Below are 20,870 nucleotides of genomic sequence, written 5' to 3'. Positions count from 1 at the left end.
TTATATTCTTGTACATAGGGGGCAGTATATAGTAGTTATATTCTTGTATATAGGGAGCAGTATTATAGTAGTTATATTCTTGTACATAGGAGGCAGTATTATAGTAATTATATTCTTGTACATAGGGGGCAGTATTATAGTAGTTATATTCTTGTACATAGGGGGCAGTATTATAGTAGTTATATTCTTGTACATAGGGGCAGTATTATAGTAGTTATATTCTTGTACATAGGAGCAGTATTATAGTAGTTATATTCTTGTACATAGGGGCAGTATTATAGTAGTTATATTCTTGTACATAGGAGCAGTATTATAGTAGTTATATTCTTGTACATAGGGGGCAGTATTATAGTAGTTATATTCTTGTACATAGGGGCATTATTATAGTAGTTATATTCTTGTACATAGGAGCAGTATTATAGTAGTTATATTCTTGTACTTAGGGGGCAGTAGTTAGTAGGTATGACCATAAGCTTTAAGCTGTCATTATAGCCATGTCTATCAGCTAGATTGATTACTACCATATCATTGATTACTGGCATAAACCTCATCTGTTGGTACAGGAGCTCCCTGACCACAAATCTCCTGTCTGGCAGATCCTTGTTGGCACCGCTCTTCTTGAGCTGCACCACATTCCTGCTTTTCAATGTGTGCCTTAGGATTTATATTCCCATTAGAAGAAGCTTGGTGTCACACTCCATTACGGAGCCAAATGGGGCGCACGGTGAGACAGACAGAAAGGAGTAATCTGCCACTAGGGGACAAACAGGAAGGCTAACCTCTGACACTTACCCTAAGCAACCCTGAGCTCCCTGACATCCCTGGATGGGTTCTTTCGCCTCCTGCGGTGATTACGTTTCTACCCTGACTTACCCTAAGTTCAGCCCTGACTAATGCGAAGGGCAGCAGGTACACTAGTCCTGCTCTATTATAAAGACACAAAAGGCAATTAGATAGATGGGGTAAAAGAAACTTCCAGGCAGCTATCACCAGAAACAAGTCCAAAGCCACCTTTTTTTCCACGGTTCACACCACCACATCGATACCAAGGTATAGCAGGCTATCACTGGCAACTACCCAAGCTGATAGGCGAATATTTATACCATAGGAGAGTGGATAAAACAAAACAGCTGAGCTGGGCCATGATGGAGAGCCTTAGGAGACAAAACTTCAGCTTTAACCCTTGCAGGGAAATCTGCACGACTAGTAGGAAAGTAAAGCAGCTCCAACCAGAGCAGGTGCGTGTATATCCAGGCACTGTGACCTTCTGACCTCAAGAACAGGGGAGGCCACGTTCTGTCGGGATAGTCCCATGACATCTGGGGACCTGGGTCTGTTTTATAATGGTATTTTTGCACATATTTGTTATTTAAGATTCAAATAATCCACAGATCCACAGTGATTCACAATACCAAAATTGTAAATGTGTCGCCCAGGGATATGGGGTACTCGGTCCCGGGCAGTGTACATCTGTAGGGTGTCACGGTGGTGGCCGTTGCCCGGTTCTGTGCCCTGGGACCTTTTTGTAAAGGGGGTATATTTACAGGGGATTATAATGTTCACTTGTGACGCCACTTGCGGTGTTGCGGCTATGTGTATGGAGCCGCCGCTGCACAATGTCCACTGCTGGGGCTGGTATTAATGGCAGCCTGGATGGTAGGCCCTCTGTAAGCATGGCCAGGCCCCAGTGGATGGTGATGTGACAGATATTTGAAGAAGGTAGTCTATACAAAAGTTCAGTGCAACTGGTTTTACTCACTGTCCGGTGATGGTAACTGGTTGCCCGAGGCTGGCTGGTTTCACCTTCAGGTTCCCTTGTACCCAGTGCCAGGTTTGTAATCTGGTACATTCTTCCCCTGCACCTGTCTCTGGTTACTGGGACCCTGTGGCGTAGAGCAAATGGGGGTTCCCGTCTGGTGGTATTGTTCCCTGCTGTCCGCCTGATGGTATCGTGAACCCTGTGGGGATGGAGTCTTTGGTCCTGTCCCTGGTTCTCCCTGTAATACTATTGTATGTACTGAGGATTTCGATTGCGTTAGGGCAATGACAACCAGAGATGAGTTCTTGGTGCAAAAGACGTTTTATAATATGTAACCGCAATATGTAAACAGAACAAAATATACACAGTAATATGTAACCGCAATATGTGCACAGAACAGAATATACACAATAATATGTAACCGCAATATGTGCACAGAACAGAATATACACAATAATATGTAACCGCAATATGTAAACAGAACAAAATATACACAGTAATATGTATGTATAATCTTTCTTTATTGAGAAAAAGAAAATAAGGAAAAACATACAGGAAAAACATACAAACGACCAAGGGTATACAAATATCTTTCTGTGCGGCGCCATTATCTGAATAGCATTTCTATTACATCTTAAACTTTGTAACTTAGAGTCTTTAAGGCGCTGTATCAAACCCTGCATTCCGTTCTATCTATATTAAAAAAAAAAAAAAATACATATAACAACCATCAATTCCTTCTTGTTCTATAGACTATTTCCCAACTCGTGCGGGTCGCTTCTCCATTAACCAGAACTTAAAAGGAAGAAAGAGAAAGAGAGAAGAAGAATGGTCAGGAGTGAAATAGAAAAGTTAGCTAAGAAGACAAAAGGGGAAATGGGAATGGTAGACATTTTAAGGGCTTGGGGGTGGGGAGGTAGGGGGGAAACGCCATCTATGGGGCTAGTCTTCACTTTTCTACTAACCGTTTATAATCCGAAGACACCTCTAAAAAAGTGTCTGATATTCGTTTGAGCCTTTAAATATAATCCATGGCGTCCAAGTTTTCAAAAATCTCTCATTACAACCCTCTGCCTCTGCCATTAATTCCTCCATGTGTTGTATATGCTCAAATTCCTGTGTCCACTCCCTCAAGGACGGGGCCTCCTGTGATCTCCAATGCCTGGGTATAACTGCCCTTGCCGCCGCCAAACAGAACCGCAGAATATCCCCCTTTTGGGCTTTAATGGACCCGGGGAGCATCGACAGTAGGGCAATTTGTGGGGTCTGAGGAATTCCTACCCCTGTTATTTTCGTATATGTTTGAAAGATTACCTCCCAAAAGGGCTTAATTTTAGCACAGTCCCACCATACATGTAACATTGTGCCCCTGGTTGTTCCACATCGCCAGCACATCTCCGTAACAGAACGAAAAATTCTATGCAACCTTGTCGGATACTGATACCATCTTGATAGAATCTTATAATTTTTCTCTTTTGTGTACCCTGCAATTAACATTTTATGAGTAAATATATATGCTCTCTGCTTTTCTGTGTCCGTGAATGTCGTCTCCATTTCTTCTTCCCACTTTGTCATATATTGGGGATCAGAGCTCGCAGAGGGAACAGCTTGACCAATCATCTTAAATATAAGCGACATCAGATGTGGGGGTATAGAGTCCTGCATAAATAGTTTTTCGTAAGGTAAGGCTAATACCTCTGATGTGCCCTCCATTTCCTGCATTTTAGATTTAACAAACGAGTTGAGTTGCCTATATTCCATCCAAGACAACCTCTGAGGGGGATCTATGTTTTGCATTACCTCAAAGGATCTCAATTTTGACCCCCTAAGGGTATGGTAAATCCTGCCATCCTGTTGCGCATTCCACCTCAAAAATTTGGCCCGACCGACTCCCAGGGGGAATTCTGGGTTGGATATGATGGGAGCAAGGAGAAAAGGGCAGCCCACCAAACCCCCACTCCGTTTTACCTGGTCCCATGTCCTCAGAGTGGCTTTAATAAGAAAATTCGCCGAGGACAACCTCACCCCTTCCCTGGATCCCAGCCAAGGTAGATATTTTAAAGGGATTGATGAACTTTCCTGTTCCAGTGTGACCCATTTCTTAATCTTTTCATTAAAATGCCAGTCGAACATTCGGACCATCAGCGCCGCCCTATGGTATCTGCGCAGGTCTGGGAGTCCAGTGCCCCCCGCGGTAATGTGCCGTGTGAGCGTATGGTATTTTATTCTGGCTCTGGAGTGACCCCAGACGAATTGAGTCAGGGCGGATCTGAGGGTCCGAAAAAACCCAGCCGGGGGGAGAATCGGGACGGCTTGAAATATATATAAAAAACGCGGGAGGATATCCATTTTGAACGTATTTATTCGACCGAACCAAGATAAGGGTTTTTTGTGATACGCTCGAAGCTCTTTGACTGTCCGTGTCAGAAGTGGTAAGTAGTTCTCAGCGTACAATAGACCCACATCTGCAGGGACGCTTATGCCCAGGTATTTCAGCGCTTTGGGTTGCCATTTAAATGGGAAGTTGCTTTTAGCTAATGAAACCTCATGGGGCTGCAGAGTGATGTTTAAGGCCTCCGTTTTCGAGCAATTAACTTTGAAATTACTTAAGTCCCCGAATCTCTTGAACTCTGCCATCAAAGATGGGAAAGAGATATGTGGCTGAGATACGTATATCAGCAAGTCATCCGCATATAATGCCGTCTTATACATGTTCCCCCCTACGTTTATGCCGTGTACATTGGGACTTCTCCTGATCGCATTGGCAAGATGTTCCATTATGATTACATATAGTAATGGGGAAAGAGGGCACCCCTGCCTTGTTCCATTTCTGATTTGAATCGGCTGTGACAAAAAGCCATTTGCCTTTATCCTAGCCGAAGGACATGTATAGAGAGCCAGTACTTTATTCAAGAAACCAGGGCCCATCCCTATCTGTTTTAATGCCGCCCTCAGGAAGTCCCAATGTACCCGGTCAAACGCTTTTTCTGCGTCTATTGATAATATACCCAGGGGCTGGTTCGTCTTTTTGGCATGGGCTATAAGCAGCAAAGTCTTGTTTACATTATCCCGCGCTTCCCTCCCCTGTATAAATCCTACTTGGTCTGTGTCAATGATGGAGGGGAGAAGGGGAGCCAGCCTGTTCGACAGGATCTTGGAAAATAGCTTTATATCTATATTGAGTAGCGATATTGGTCTGTAGTTAGATACTATAGTGGGGTCCTTGCCGGGTTTCGGAAGGACCGTGACATGGGCCTCCAGTGACTGAGCCGCAAAGGGAGTTTCCTCTGAGATTGCATTGAAGACCTTAGTTAGAAATGGGGTAAGCAATTCTCAAAATGTTTTATAAAAGGTGGGGGAAAATCCGTCTGGGCCCGGACTCTTTCCATTTGGGGTATTCTTAATTGCCTCCCCCACTTCCTCCTCCAAGAACTGGTTGTCCAGTTGTCGTACTTCCTCATTTTTCAAAGTTGGCAAGGCAGTGTCCGCCATATATCTCTCGATGCGCTCAGTCAACCTCTGTGGTGACATGTCAGAGAACCTCCCTCGGATGTTATACAGTTCCGAGTAAAAGCCCCTCAGGTTTTCCACGATCTCTGTCGGGTTGCTCGTTTCCCCTCCCCCCCGCCTCTGCAGACTGGGTATAAATGTTATAAGATTACGGGAATGTAGAAGATTAGACAAGGATCTGCCGCATTTATTCGAGTGCTGGTAAAGAAAGCGCCTATAATGGTTACGGTATCTGAGAAATCTTTCATTCAGCATAGATCTAAGTTCCTCCCTGCATTTTGTGAGTTCAACCAATGTTTCCCTCAACCTTCCTTCCTTGTGTGCCGTTTCCAACCCATGGATCCTGTCTAGTAATTCTTTTATTCGGCTATTCCTTATTTTTTTGATGCGTGCCCCATGCTTTATCAGCACCCCTCTTATCACGCACTTGAATGCCTCCCATTGCAGGGGCATCGAAGTGGGGTCTGTTTCGTGAGAGGACATGAAGACCCCAGCTGATTCCCTGATATCATTCATGCAGATTGTGTCTTTAAGCAGGTTATCATTGAGTCTCCATGTCCACTCACGCCTCCGACCGTCTGGGGGAGAAAAAGCCAAAAAGATGGGGGCATGATCGGACCAAATGATGCTTCCAATCGAGGGGTCTGGCCTCCAGGCCAAGACGCATTGGCTCACTAGAAAGAAATCTATGCGGCTATACGAATCATGAGGGGCAGAATAAAAGGTGTAATCCCTACCCGTAGGGTGCATGCTGCGCCACACGTCATTGAGCTGCATCTGATGTATGTCTCGCTTTAGGGAGGTCAGTCGCTTCGTGGGAATGCTGCTCCTTCCAGCCGAAGTATCTACCAATGGATTCAAAGACATATTAAAATCACCCCCCAAGATCATTATTCCCTCTGCAAACTCCGATAGAACCTGTAAAAAGGCCCTGCATGCCATCGTCTGCCCTGTGTTAGGGGCATACCATCCCGCCACTGTGTACACTGTATCAAATATCCGCATTTTAACTATAATGTATCTGCCCTCTGCATCCTGTTTCGTGTCTAGGATAGAGTGAGGCAGGTTTCTGTGTATGGCAAGCGATACCCCCCTTGCCCGGGATTCAGTATTGGCGCTGTGGAACCATGTCACATAGTTACGATCTCTCAAGTTTGGGACATGGCCCACTTTAAAATGTGTTTCTTGAAGGAGCAATATATGGACTTTCTGTTTGTGCATTTCAGCTAGTATTTGATTCCTTTTTTGTGGCCCTTTGCATTAAAAGATCCAAATTTTAGTTCCGCCATCTCTATTTTAGCTATTATACCAACAAGGAAAGGATACGAATGGGTGGGGAAAACTATCAGAAAGGGTTAGATTAAGTGTGATTCTTGAAAAACTTATACCAAAAGATATAGGGTAGCCCAGAAATAAAAGAAGGAAAGTAAATGGATATAGAAGTAAAAAAGAGTATTAGAAAAACCAAGAAAGAGAACAAAAAAGAAAGAAAATTTTGTTCTCAAGTATAAGAAAGTGGTGATGGACTAAGGCACCAGCAACTATGTCCTGATGTCCCAGTCCACCTCCTTTGTTGGGGGAGGCTGTATCTAACTATACCTTGTCCAGCACGGTATAGCGCCCCCTCAAGTGCAGTAGACTTTCCAGGGAGAGTTGCTCCCCACCGGCGCGGATCTGCATCCTCTATCTCTACATATATTTCCCAACTGTATTAACTATGTTAGTCCCTAAACGATTTGGGACTTGGTCTTACATGTATTACTATGTCTCTACTCCATAAACCTCTCTGTCTCCCCCATACTATATTATAAACTATATCTTGATATTATTCCCCTTTCATATCAGAACTCCTATATTCGGTTTGACTTTAACTATATCTATAACAATGAGTCATCTTCCAAACTTCAACCAAAATGTCCTGTTCCTGAGTTATCTTTAGGAAAACGCAAAAGTCTCTTTTTCCGCTTAGTGATACTCCATATTTAGCCGAGATCCATAGGAGCCTCTCTCCGCCTTCTCTGGGGGGCTTCTCTGGGAGGGTCCACTCCGGGGGCCCCCGGAGGTAGGTATGGCCAGTCCCGAATCGTCACTGATGGAATTTGGAGGGCTGCGGTGAACGCAGGTATGCCCCCAGGGTGACTGAGGACGTGCATCCTTCCCGCCCTCCGGACTCTCAGGCGGAATGGGAAGCCCCAGGTGTACTGTATGTTCCGCTGGCGTAGTATGTCCAATAAGGGTCTCAAAGCCTTTCTCTTCTGTAGAGTCCACTTGGACAGGTCAGGCAGAATAAGAATCTTTTGCCCTTTAAATGAGATATTGTCAAGTTTCCGTGCTTGGGCCATAATATTATCTTTCAACTTATACTTGTGTACTTTACATATAACGTCTCTGGGGAACTCTGGATCTATTGCTTTAGGGCCAAGCGCTCTATGAGCCCTGTCTAGTTCCAGTGGAGAATCTATAGGTACATGCAGTATGTCCTTGAAAATGTGGCATAAAGTCTCATCTAGGGCTGTATATTCAACCGACTCCGGAATGCCGCGTACTCTAATATTATTACGCCGGTTTCTGTTTTCTGCATCATCTAGCATTTCTGCCAAGTACTGAAGTTGTATAGTATGGGATGCATATCCAGCCTCCTGTTCTGTTGCCTTTACTGACAATGCCTGTACTGTGGATTCTGCTGTTGTGACTCTTTCCCCCAACTGTTGTACTTCATCTTTGATTCCAGATAGTTCAGCCTTATATGAATTCTCTAATCTGAATATATATTCTTCCATATCCTTTTTTGTGGGGATGTTTTTAATATGAGAACTCAGTTCCCCTATGGCCCGCCATATCTGGCTAATATCATGGCCCCCCTGCACCCCTTCCTGACTAGTGGTTAGTGACATGTCAGTGTTTGGGAATTTACCAGGGGCTGGGAAAGTCACTGTTGTTATATTAGGTTGCAGCATGAGATGTGTCTGAGCTTGGGTGCCTGCTGCATATTCCGTACTGCTCCTTCCTTTGGCCCCCTCCTCTCCTATGTTCTCAGACCGCTTCTCCTCAGGCAGTGGATGGTACCCTACCACGCTGCCTGTCTGCTCTCCTGGCTCCGGCGTCTCGGCGCCATATTGCTTTTCCAGCACGGCCACCCCACCTGCTCCGTCATCTTTGTGCTGGCCCGCACTCACCGCTCCCCGAGCTGCCTCCACCTGCTCCGCTGCCTCCTCTGCCCGCGTCGCCCGCTCAGCTGCCTCTATCTCTGCAGCCGCCGCCATCTCCCTGCAGGACGCGCGGCTGCTTCTGGTGGTTATTGCAGCATCGGCCATATTGGTATCGAGCCCTGCTGCCGCTGTCTTCACCATATACCGGCGAATGCTCTGACCTGGGGTGCCTGCACGGGACGCGGTGAGCTGGGGGTTTTCCTTCCTCCGTCTGTTGCCCATTCGTCACTTTAGGGATCCTGTATTGTTGCTCTGATTAGATGAATCCCCGCGCCGGCTGAGGAGCTGAGGTGTCGCACGTCTTTATCCCTCCATGGCCAGGCCACGCCCCATACACAGTAATATGTAACCGCAATATGTGCACAGAACAGGATATACACAATAATATGTAACCGCAATATGTACACAGAACAGAATATACACAGTGGAACATAAACACAGTAAATACCTGCCGGGTTCTGAGCAAAGGGGAATTCCCGGGACCGCACACCGGACTCCCCCAGGGAGACCACCAGGAGCGAACCCCTATACAGGGGCTGTCCGGCAATCACCCCAGAAGGCCCAAATGCACAGCAGCCGGGACACGAAAGGGCAACAGGTATAGTCCAAAAAATGTCCGTACGTGATGTCAGTCCTAGGGTGGATATGAACGGAAGGGACCGGGCAGAAGTGCCGACCAGAGACGGCAGACAGAGTACGAGCACAGTTGGATGAGAGGTGAAGTCCAGAGCCGGTGTCGGGTGTTTCAACCGGATCCAAACAGCAATCAGGAGATGAGAGCAGCGGGGCAGGAGTACACAGGAAGCAGTATACTCAGGCAACTAGACTAAGCTTAGGGGCGGGCTTTTAAACAGATGAACAGGAAGTAGGGCAACAGAACAGAAAACTCCATGGTAACAAATGGCAAGATCCTTCAGAAGAAAACTAGAAATCCCGGAACTCTGACACTCCCTTTGCTACTGAGTCTTCAGAGTCTTGGGGTCAGCAATGTCCTTGATGGTCCCCTTGCTGTGCAGGTGTTAATGTACCGCCCTACGGTATTTAGTGCTATTTTCATACACCCTTTCTTAATGCAAATGTGGGACAAGCTAGTAGAGTCCACTGACTACCTGGATGATCAAATTTTTCGGGTTCTTGAGATTCTAAATGCTACCAATGCTATACAAAAACAATTAATTGTAGTCACTAACCAGCATACTATAGTGCTAGACTTTGTGACAGCAAAAGACGGCGGAATGTGTCAAATAATTGGTCCTGCCTGTTGCCATTACATTGACCCTGCAGGCAACCTCCAGGTTAGAGCAGATATACAGAAAACAAGTGAACTTAGGGATAAATGGTTAAAAGAGCACGATGCCAACAAGGACTCCTGGTGGGGAAATACATTTTCTTTTATGAATCCAGCCAATTGGTTTAAAGGCATAGCAGGTTGGATTTCTGGCATTATACAAACCTGTATGCAAATATTGTTGTTCTGTCTACTGCTTTATATAGCTGTAAAAACATTGATATATGCATTACCTAAACTATTGAATAATGTATGTTCTAAGAGTCCCAGCATTGAACCCTCTGTAGTTTACTACGGACCCCAAATGGCCTCTGCTGACCGGGAGTAGGTGTCCACACTGAGGGTGGATGGGTGAAGTGGTAGGAAGACCCCTCATGGGTACTAGGCCCATGAGCCAGCAGCTCCTGTTTGGACGCCTACTGACCGTGTAGTGAAGGTTATACCATTTACAAAAGGGGGAAATTGATATAGAAGGGTTAATAGTTTCTCTTTTTCCTTATTAAAGATTTATTGTTATTAGTAAGTATATCTGATGGTAGTTCATAGTCATTATGGAGCCTACGGAATAAGAGACAGACTCAAGGATTATTATGGTTTCTAAATGTTCTTCTTATCTCATATGCATGACTCTACATTTTTGTTTTGCTAAAACTTAAAGGTCATATGAACAATTAGTAAAGTTCAGCTCGAAGTTTTTTCTTTTTCTTTTGCAATATCACATTGATCTGTAAATGGTATAAATAAACTGTACTTTGATGAAATAAACAGAAGAAATTGATCATGCCCACATGGATGCTGGTCTTTTCTCTCCGAGCGCTCGATCTTGATTAGGTCTGAAGAGGTCTAACTCAAGAGAACCTCACTGGTGATCCCATAAGCTGACTTGTGACAAAACAGAACAGCTACAACAGCTGCGACCGCCGAGCCGCTGGGGTCCGAGCTCGCGTGTGTCGGTGGCTTGAGCACCTCCGGACCCGGGGGTCACGTCGCTCTGGAAGGGTGTTTGGCGCTACGCGCGGGGAGGATGTGGGTGTTTGGGTTTTGGGATGATCGTTCGTGATGCCACCCACGGGTTGTGGTGATGGTGGACACCACCGCTGTGGTGAAGGTACAGGGACTCCCGGGAGCGGTGTAGTGGCGCAGCTAGGTGTTGACCCCTCCGTGGGTAGGGGATGTTGGTCCCGGGGCCCGGTTGTGCGAGGGCCGGGGTGCAGGGCTGCGGTGCGGCGCGGTGCCAGATGGCACTGGTGTACTCACGATTAAACCACACAGTCACTGGTAAACCAAACGGAGGTATGAACGGGGCCCGCAGCCGGCTGTAGCTTCCTAGTCGGGTTGGCAATGTCCGCCTTTCTCCTGCACCTATGTTTGCAGTGTGACCACTATGCCTGGGCACTGGTAGTCCGCTCCCCGGCGTGTATGTGTCGTAGGAGCCCCTTTTGCTCGCAGGCGCTGGCCCTTGGATCTCTGGCCTCTGGCGGTGGCTACTATCCGGACAGGTTGGGCTGTTGCCTTCAATCGGGACTTTGGTGGGAATGAACCCCTGAGGTCCAGACCGCAGTCAGTTAATTCGACTATGGTGGTGGCATATAGCCTAGTTCGGGGTCTGAGTACCCTGTCTGGTGCTCCGGTATCCAGTTAGCTCCCCAGTTCGGATCCAGCGGGCCACTACCCTGTCCCGGTCCCTTACGGTTCCACCGGTCGTATTCCCGGTCTCCTGCAGGCGGTCACTGCCGTCTGCCTGCCTGACTGATCTGGGGTCCTAGGCTCCAGCATGTTTTCCTGCCTCAGGTCAGCAGACTCCTCGGTGGGCGTGTCTTTCCGCCTGACTCCACCCACCTGGTGTGCCTGTCTGACTCTGAGGGAGGCAATCAGGTCTTTGTGGTTGACTGGTGGTACCTTTCTAGTGTGGGGGTGTATGTGGTGAGTGTAGTGACCTGTGACCCCTGGGGTCCAGGGCGTCACATTAACAAGCCTGCCTGGAGCTTCTGCTTGTCCTAGAGTCCTTACCCCATCGGTTCGTAGTTCCGGGAGTACTCCACCAGCAACTACTCTCCTGGGCACCAGGTTACTGCTCACTACAGGACAGTCCGTCTCCCCACCTTCACAGTCTTACTCCTACTCCATTACTGTCTCTTTCTCCTTCACCACAGTCCGCCCCTCCCACCTGGTCAACTAGTGGACTGGACTAGCTCCACCTCTAGGCGGCCATCCATTGGTCCGACCCTATCTGGGTACCATTGTATGGGGGATTGTTGGGGAAAAACTTGGATTGTGTAGTGTTTGTGCACCGTCCCCGTGGAAGCAGCCGAGCTGCTCGGATCCGGGTTCGCTGTGGCTCGAGGGTCTCCGGACCCGGGGGTCATGCGGTCACTCAAATGAAAGGGGGTATTTACAGAAGAGTTGATATATAGTTTGTGATGTGTCGGGGCGGGGGCTGCTCTGGGAGATCGCGCTCGGATCCGGTGCCTTCTCCTCGGTGGCTCGAGTGGGCCGGACCCAGGGCTCGAGCAGCGCTCCTCGCTCACGAGTGAAAAGGGAAGGAATTGGACTTTTTGGGATATATAATGGTGATAGTGGGCACCACCGCTGCTGGTGACGGGGTTCCTGGGAACGATGGCGGGGAGCAGCTAGGTGTTGACCCCTCCGTGGTTAGGGGCTGTTGGTCCCGGGGCCCGGTAGGAGGGAGGATTCCGCAGGATGGGTTTTGGCAGGGTGCAGGGTTGCGGTGCAGCGCGGTGCCAGGTGGCACAGGTGTACTCACTCAGATACAGATGGACAGAGTCTCTGGAAAACCAAATGGCTGGATGGACGGGGTCCGCAGCCGGCTGCGGTGTTCTCCCTAGACGGGTTGATGGTGGCTGTCGTTTCCCTGCACCTGTTTTGTATCTTGACTCCAATGCCTGGGCACCGGTAGTCCGCTCCCCAGCGTATACGTGCCGGAGGAGCCCATTTGCCCGCAGACGCAGGCCCTGTGGATCTCTGGCCCTTGGCGGTGGCGCTTATCCAGAACGGTTGGGCTGTTGCCTTCAATCGGGACTTGGGTGGGAATGAACCCCTGAGGTCCAGACCACAATCAGTAAATTTGACTTAAGGTTGGCTTCGAGCCTAGTCGGGGTCTGAGTACCCTGCCTGGTGCTTGGCTCCAATCGGCTCCCCGTTTCGGTACCGGCGGGCTACCGCCTGACCCCGGTCCTACGGTTCCGCTGACCTTCACCAACTCCTGTAGACGGCCACTACACTGTTGTGTTTTCCCGCCTCCAGGCCTGTGAACTCCTCGGTGAGCGGGGTCAACCACCTTACGCCGCCAACCTGGTGTGGACATTAACCCTGGAGGGTGGCAACAAGGGTTTAATGTGTGACTGGTGTGACCTGTCCAGGGAAGGGGGGTTGTGTGATGTTGTGTCTGTGACCACCTGGCTAGGCCAGGGCGTCACAGATGCCACCCGTGGTGTACGGTAATTTGGGCAGTACCGCCACTGCCGCTGGGTGTACCCGGGGTGATGAAGTGGGGCAGCAAGATGTCGCAGCCCTCCACGGGTAGGGGGGAAACCCCAGGACTCGGTGTAGAGGGTGCCGTGGGGTGCAGGGGTCACTCTCGTACTCAGTCCATAAGTAGACAATGACAACCGGGTAAACCAAGTCTCTGGGTACCGCTGCCGCTGAGGGGAGCTCGTCCGGGTCCCGTCCCCAATAGTTTTGCCTGGTGATCCGTGACCTGCCTCATGGCACTTAGTTTGACTTCAACTTGGTGGCCCAGTAGTATGGAACTAGCAGGGCCCCACTCCCTACTATGGCTAAGTATGGGAGCTTGCTCTCAGGGCTTGGGATTTTCTGGACTGTTTTGGATTGTAAAGTCCTATCCCCCTTGTTGCGCTAATGCCCCGATTCTGGAGCGGGTGGGAACAGATCATAAAGGCTCCGTTCTCCTCAGGTGAATTGCAGGGTTGCCTGAAGCTACTCCCCGACCTAGGGCAACACTATTTAGATAGGGACCTGGAACCAAGAAGGAGGTGGATATTGCACAGAAGGGCAGCTTGTGCAGTACCCTGTGACGACCTGATAGTCCAGGGGAGTCACAATTGTGCAGCACCGGCACTGGGTTTCCGGGTCCCTAAGGGGGTAGGCCATGTATCCCGGTGGGGATGCAGTACCTTGTAGCTCCCTGATGGCTTCAGGGGCGCTACATAATGACAGATCAGCAGTGGCTAAGGAGAAGCAATGGGAGAAGACAAAACCATAGTAAGGGCTCACACGCAAATGAAAACTTTGTGATAGGATCTTGGATGGAGACAGAGATATCTATAAATGCAGAGTCAGGGCCTTTGGAAGTTACAGGATTCTTAAGTTTCCTCGTAAGTTGTTGACCACCCAAAAACAAAAGAAAAAGATAGAGAACAGTAATTACAGCCTTCAGAACAAACGGAAATACGAGCACGGCCTGGGCTGTGAGAACGAAATGTAAGTGGTGGTTGTAGGGTAGAATCATAGTCATCTCTTCTCGATGATGTCCACAAAGACATCTGTAAGTATATGCTGGGGAGGAATACTTATCCATAAAAGCTCTGAATGGCCTCCCATCGCCTACATCTCTTCCAAGACAAGCAATGACAGGGCATAAACCACAGACATAACAAGGATAAAGTGAACCATCATTAATCCAGAGCCTGAAGATCCAGAATTCATTCCAACCCAATATACAAATAGGCCAAAGTCCAAAAATAACCCAATGTCCTGGATTCACTTATGGAAGAGTTCGGGGGTGTAAGGACAATGTCAATTCAGCACCAAAAAGCATTTTGCACATGTCATCCTTTAGATGTTTCCTCTTTTGGATATTTGTCTTTTTTCTGTGTGTTAGAACACTAACGATTAGTAACTCAATGTTAGGCCTCGCTCACATTAGTGTTTATATTGAGAAACTCTCAGACCAATGTTGGTCAATGTTACGAGTCAGATCTGTGAGTTCTTCCTCAGCTTCAAATGGACTGCGGAGCAAATCGCTGCATGCACTTGCACCCATACAAGTCTATGGTGCGTGTGAACATCGGACTGCACTGATAACATTATTATTATTATTATTATTACTTATTATTATAGCGCCATCAATTCCATGGCGCTTTACATGTAAAAGGGGTATACATAATAGGGACAAGTACAATAATCATAAACAGTACAAGACACAGAGAGGTCCAGGAGGATAGAGGTCCCAGCCCGCGAGGGCTCACAGTCTACAAGGGATGGGTGAGGATACAGTAGGTTAGGGTAGAGCTGATTGTGCGGCGCTGTATCAGACTGAGGGTTACGGCAGGTTGTAGGCTTGTCATAAGAGGTGGGTCTTCAGGTTCCTTTTGAAGCTTGGCAAGGTAGGGGAGAGCCTGATGTGCTGGGGGAGTCACGGGAGAAATCCTGGATGCGATGGTGGGAAGAGGAGATAAGAGAGGAGTAGAGAAGGAAGGAGATCTTGTGAGGATCGGAGGTTACGTGTAGGTAAGTACCGGGAGACTAGGTCAGAGATGTAGGGAGGAGACAGGTTGTGGATGGCTTTGTATGTCATGGTTAGTGTTTTGAACTGGAGTCGTTGGGCAATGGGAAGCCAGTGAAGGGATTGGCAGAGAGGAGAGGTCGGGGAGTAGCGGGGGGACAGGTGGATTAAGCGGGCAGCAGAGTTTAGAATAGATTGTAGGGGTGCAAGACTGTTAGAAGGGAGGCCACAGAGCAGGAGATTGCAATAATCCAGACGGGAGATAATAAGGGCATGTATTAGAGTTTTTGCGGCTTCTTGGGAAAGGAATGTACGGATCCGGGAAATATTTTTGAGTTGGAGGCGGCAAGAGGTGAAGAGGGCTTGGATGTGTGGCTTGAAAGAGAGATCAGAGTCTAGGATTACTCCCAGGCAGCGAGCGCGTGACACTGGGGAAAGTGAGCAGCCATTGACATTGATGGATATGTCAGGTGGGGGAGTTGAGTGAGGAGGAGGAAGGACAATGAATTCTGTTTTGTCCATGTTCAGTTTTAGGGATCGAGCAGAGAAAAAGGATGAAATAGCAGACAGACATTGTGGGATTCTGGTTAGTAGAGAGGTGATGTCAGGTCCAGAGAGGTAGATCTGCGTATCATCAGCATAGAGATGATACTGAAAGCCGTGAGACTCTATGAGCTGTCCCAGGTGTAAATGGAGAACAGCAGGGGTCCAAAAATTGAACCTTGGGGGACCCCTACAGATAGGGGGCGAGATGAGGAAGTGGTGTGAGAGTGGGAGACGCTGAAAGTTCGGTCGGTTAGGTATGAGGAGATCCAAGATAGGGCCAAGTCTGTGATTCCCAGAGATGAGAGAATCTGTAGTAGGAGGGAATGGTCTACTGTGTCAAAGGCAGAGGACAGGTCCAGGAGGAGGAGGATAGAGTAGTGTCGCTTGGCTTTGGCGGTTAGTAGGTCGTTAGCGACTTTGGTCAGGGCAGTTTCAGTGGAATGATGGGGTCGGAAGCCAGATTGTAACCGTTCAAAGAGAGAGCAGGAAGAGAGGTAAGAGGACAATTCAAGATGGACATGCTGTTCCAGAAGTTTTGAGGCATAGGGGAGAAGGGATATGGGGCAATAGTTTGACACAGAGGATGGGTCAAGGGAGGGCTTTTTGAGGATGGGTGTGATGGAGGCATGTTTAAAGCATGAGGGGAATACACCAGTTGTTAGTGATAGGTTGAAGAGATGGGTTAGGGCTGGGATGAGGACTGTGGTGATGTTGGGGATGAGGTGCGATGGGAGCGGGTCCAGTGCGCAGGTTGTTAGATGTGATCTTGAGAGGAGAGTGGAAAGATAGTCTTCTGTGGAGAAGCTGGATTTGGAGGAAGAAGGCTGAGTAGCTATGATGAGGGGCTGTGGGGATAGTGGGCCAAAGCTTGCTCTGTTGTTGTCAATCTTCTGCTTGAAGAAAGAGGCAAAGTCTTCAGCTGAGATGAGAGGAGAGGGAGGTGGTGCTGGAGGACGGAGGAGAGGAGAGGGAGGTGGTGCTGGAGGACGGAGGAGAGGAGAGGGAGGTGGTGCTGGAGGACAGAGGAGAGGAGAGGGAGGTGGTGCTGGAGGACGGAGGAGAGGAGAGGGAGGTGGTGCTGGAGGACGGAGGAGAGGAGAGGGAGGTGGTGCTGGAGGACGGAGGAGAGGAGAGGGAGGTGGTGCTGGAGGACGGAGGAGAGGAGAGGGAGGTGGTGCTGGAGGATGGAGGACAGAGTTGAAAGTGAACAGCTGTTTAGGGTTGTGGGATAGAGAGGATATGAGGGATGAGAAGTAGGTTTGTTTTGCAGCGGTGAGTGCAGACTTGAAAGTGGTGAGAGCTTGTTTGTATGTAACGAAGGGGGGCAGCTGATTCGAGAGCTGCAGAGATTGTAGTGTTGTATAAAATGGCAGCAGCATCTGCATTGTTTGAAGAAGCAATGTCTGCAAGAGGGAAAAGAGACTGAGAAAGTGAGTGTAAGTCAAGGTGATTGATATTTCTGCGAGGGTGTGAAGGTTTGTGGAGTGGGGGTTGCGTACTTGGAGAAGAGCAGGGAAGAGAATGTGAGTAGGTTGGGGTCAGACAGGGGGAGAGGTGAGTTAGAGAGGTTAGATAGGGAGCAGAGGCGAGTGAAGATGAGGTCCAGCGTGTGGCCATCTTTGTGAGTAGCTGCAGAGGACCATTGGGTGAGGCCAAAGGAGGAGGCGAGTGTTAGAAGTTTAGCGACAGATGAGTGGGAAGTGTCAATGGGGATGTTAAAGTCACCCATGATGATGGTGGGGATGTCAGTGGAAAGGAAGTGTAGTAACCAGGTGGTGAAATGGTCAAAAAAGGCAGTGGCTGGCCCTGGAGGGCGGTACATGACGGCTAGTTGGAGGTTGGAAGGGGAGTAGATGCGTACGGAGTGCACCTCAAAAGAGGGGAGAGTAACCGAGGGTGGTAGTGGAATTGGGGTAAAGGAGCATTGTTGGACAGGAGCAAACCAACTCCTCTACCATGCTTGTTACTGGGGCGGGGGGTGTGAGAAAGTTGGAGACCACCATAAGAAAGTGCAGAAGGAGAGGCTGTGTCAGAGGGGGTGAGCCAGGAAAGGCCGTGTCAGAGGGGGTGAGCCAGGAGAGGCAGTGTCAGAGGGGGTGAGCCAGGAGAGGCAGTGTCAGAGGGGGTGAGCCGGGAGAAGCCATGTCAGAGGGGGTGAGCCGGGAGAAGCCGTGTCAGAGGGGGTGAGCCGGGAGAGGCCGTGTCAGAGGGGGTGATCCAGGAGAGGCTGTGTCAGAGGGGGTGAGCCAGGAGAGGCAGCGTCAGAGGGGGTGAGCCAGGAGAGGCAGCGTCAGAGGGGGTGAGCCTGGAGAGGCAGCGTCAGAGGGGGTGAGCCGGGAGAGGCAGCGTCAGAGGGGGTGAGCCGGGAGAGGCAGCGTCAGAGGGGGTGAGCCGGGAGAGGCAGCTTCAGAGGGGGTGAGCCGGGAGAGGCAGCGTCAGAGGGGGTAAGCCGGGAGAGGCAGCTTCAGAGGGGGTGAGCCGGGAGAGGCAGCGTCAGAGGGGGTGAGCCGGGAGAGGCTGTGTCAGAGGGGGTGAGCCAGGAGAGGCTGTGTCAGAGGGGGTGAGCCAGGAGAGGCAGTGTCAGAAGGGGTGAGCCAGGAGAGGCTGTGTCAGAGGGGGTGAGCCAGGAGAGGCAGTGTCAGAGGGGGTGAGCCAGGAGAGGCAGTGTCAGAGGGGGTGAGCCAGAAGAGGCAGTGTCAGAGGGGGTGAGCCAGGAGAGGCAGTGTCAGAAGGGGTGAGCCAGGAGAGGCAGTGTCAGAGGGGGTGAGCCAGGAGAGGCAATGTCAGAGGGGGTGAGCCAGGAGAGGCAGTGTCAGAGGGGGTGAGCCAGGAGAGGCTGTGTCAGAGGGGTGAGCCAGGAGAGGCTGTGTCAGAAGGGGTGAGCCAGGAGAGGCAGTGTCAGAGGGGGTGAGCCAGGAGAGGCAGTGTCAGAGGGGGTGAGCCAGGAGAGGCCGTGTCAGAAGGGGTGAGCCAGGAGAGGCAGTGTCAGAGGGGGTGAGCCAGGAAAGGCAGTGTCAGAGGGGGTGAGCCAGGAGAGGCAGTGTCAGAGGGGGTGAGCCAGGAGAGGCAGTGTCAGAGGGGGTGAGCCAGGAGAGGCCGTGTCAGAAGGGGTGAGCCAGGAGAGGCAGTGTCAGAGGGGGTGAGCCAGGAAAGGCAGTGTCAGAGGGGGTGAGCCAGGAGAGTTAATAGACCGAAAACTGATTACTCTAAAAACAATTTTTATTTATAAACATTAAAATTATAAGTTCAAGCTATATCTCATTGTATGTAGCTATATCGGTCAGTGAACACACATCCAGTCGTGCAGAGCTAGATATACTCTAAAGGGATATCAGACTAGGGAAATTAAGGATAGCCCAGTGAGGTTCTTTTTGATAGAAATTGTAATATCAACTAAGATGTTAAAAAATGGCCAGGTCATAGATCCCTAGTCCTTCACCTTCCTGGCAGCGGAGGTAAACACCATAATGTTTCGGGCGCCCCCGCTCCTCCTCGGTAAACAAACGGCTGGTTGGACGGGTCCCTCGGACGGTTACGGTGCTGCGGTTCCCTGCAGTTAGCGGTGACGGTCTCTTCCCTGCACCTATGTAAAGTCTTTTGGTAGCGATGGGTCCCCACCGGTTACCCACTCCTCGGCTTCAATCTGGGCCGAAGGAGCCCTACTTTGCCCGCAGGCGCTGGCCCTGGGAAACTGGTGCCCTGGCGGTGGCGGTGTCTCCCCTTCACGGTCGGGCTGTTGCCTTCAATCGGGACTTGGTTGTTAGGAGACAGAGGTCCCCTTCACTGACGGATTTGGCAAATTATGGCGACTCCTAGCCTTGCGGGATCCGAAAGGCCCCTGCCCTGGTGCTGACTGTTCTTCGTATACTGCTCCAGTACCGCCGGGTCACCACCCGTCCGCGGTCCTTCCAGCAACCTCCAAACAGTCCCCCTGCAGACTATCACCGCCGTCTGCTGACCTTGCTGTCACAGTCCGGGGCACACACCCGGACCAACTTCAGGCTTTACTACTGTCACTTTTTACTCTTTCTCTCCAGCTCCTCTACCACTTCACTTCCTTCTACTTTCACTTCCCTAGCTGGACTGCCTGGTTCTCCCGCCTCCAGGGCTGTGAACTCCTCGGTGGGCGGAGCCAACCACCTGGCCCACCCCCTGGTGTGGACATCAGCCCCTGGAGGAAGGCAACAAGGATTTTAGGTTAGCTTGGTGTACCTGCAGGGAATGTGGGGTGCGTGTGGTGTTGTGACCTGTGACCCCTGGCTTGCCCAGGGCGTCACATACACACAAACACACAACACCCTCAATTAGCAGCTCTCCACCAGGCCAGGGTTAGGGCTTGGTGCCACTAAGCTATATATAGCTAGCCACTGGTGGTGGTACCTCCCTCCCCCTGATCCGACCCAGCCTGGGGGTGGAGTCTAGTGAGTGGGGGGGCACACTGTAGAAAGTAGAGAGTCGTGAAGGATCAGTGGAAGAGTGAATACCTGTGGTCTGGAGCTGGTGCAGCTCGGCTCAGGCACAAGAGTGAAGGGGTCCTAGAGCCCGTAGGGAGTGCGCCATACCCCCGTGGTCTTGTTCCACTTACAGCATATTGGAGTGGAGTGACTTTGCCGCAAACGGGAATCCGGTCCCTAGATTAGAGGTGAAGAACCAACTTGCTCATCTAGTAAAACCGGAGGCTAAGGATACAGCTAGTACCGAAGCCAACTCCACATGAATCCGCTGGAAGGAGACCATAGAAGGCCAAGGGACGGAGCTTCAAGCCACCTTGTAGGGCCCGCGGACACCAGCTCAGGGCACTGTGTGCGTAGGCGTGGGACAGGTAAGAGAGATGTTAGTGCAGAAAATCGACTAGAAAAGGAACATAAGAAGGGTGTGTGATGCCCTGGCCTCTCAGGTCGTCACAGGGTATTATGCAATCTGCCCTTCTGCACGATATTCACCTCTTCCATGGTTACGGGTCCCTGACCTTTGGTGTTGCTAAGAACAAGCTAATCAAAACTGTGGCGCCCTGGACTAGCCAGGTCGTCACAGGTACTACAACATACACCCCCACCCTGAGACAGGCACATC

The sequence above is a fragment of the Anomaloglossus baeobatrachus genome, chromosome 3 (genome assembly GCF_048569485.1).
Source record: "Anomaloglossus baeobatrachus isolate aAnoBae1 chromosome 3, aAnoBae1.hap1, whole genome shotgun sequence".
Lineage (NCBI taxonomy): Eukaryota > Metazoa > Chordata > Amphibia > Anura > Aromobatidae > Anomaloglossus > Anomaloglossus baeobatrachus.
The sequence above is the reverse complement of the archived record's forward strand: the minus strand, read 5'-3'. Positions refer to the sequence as shown.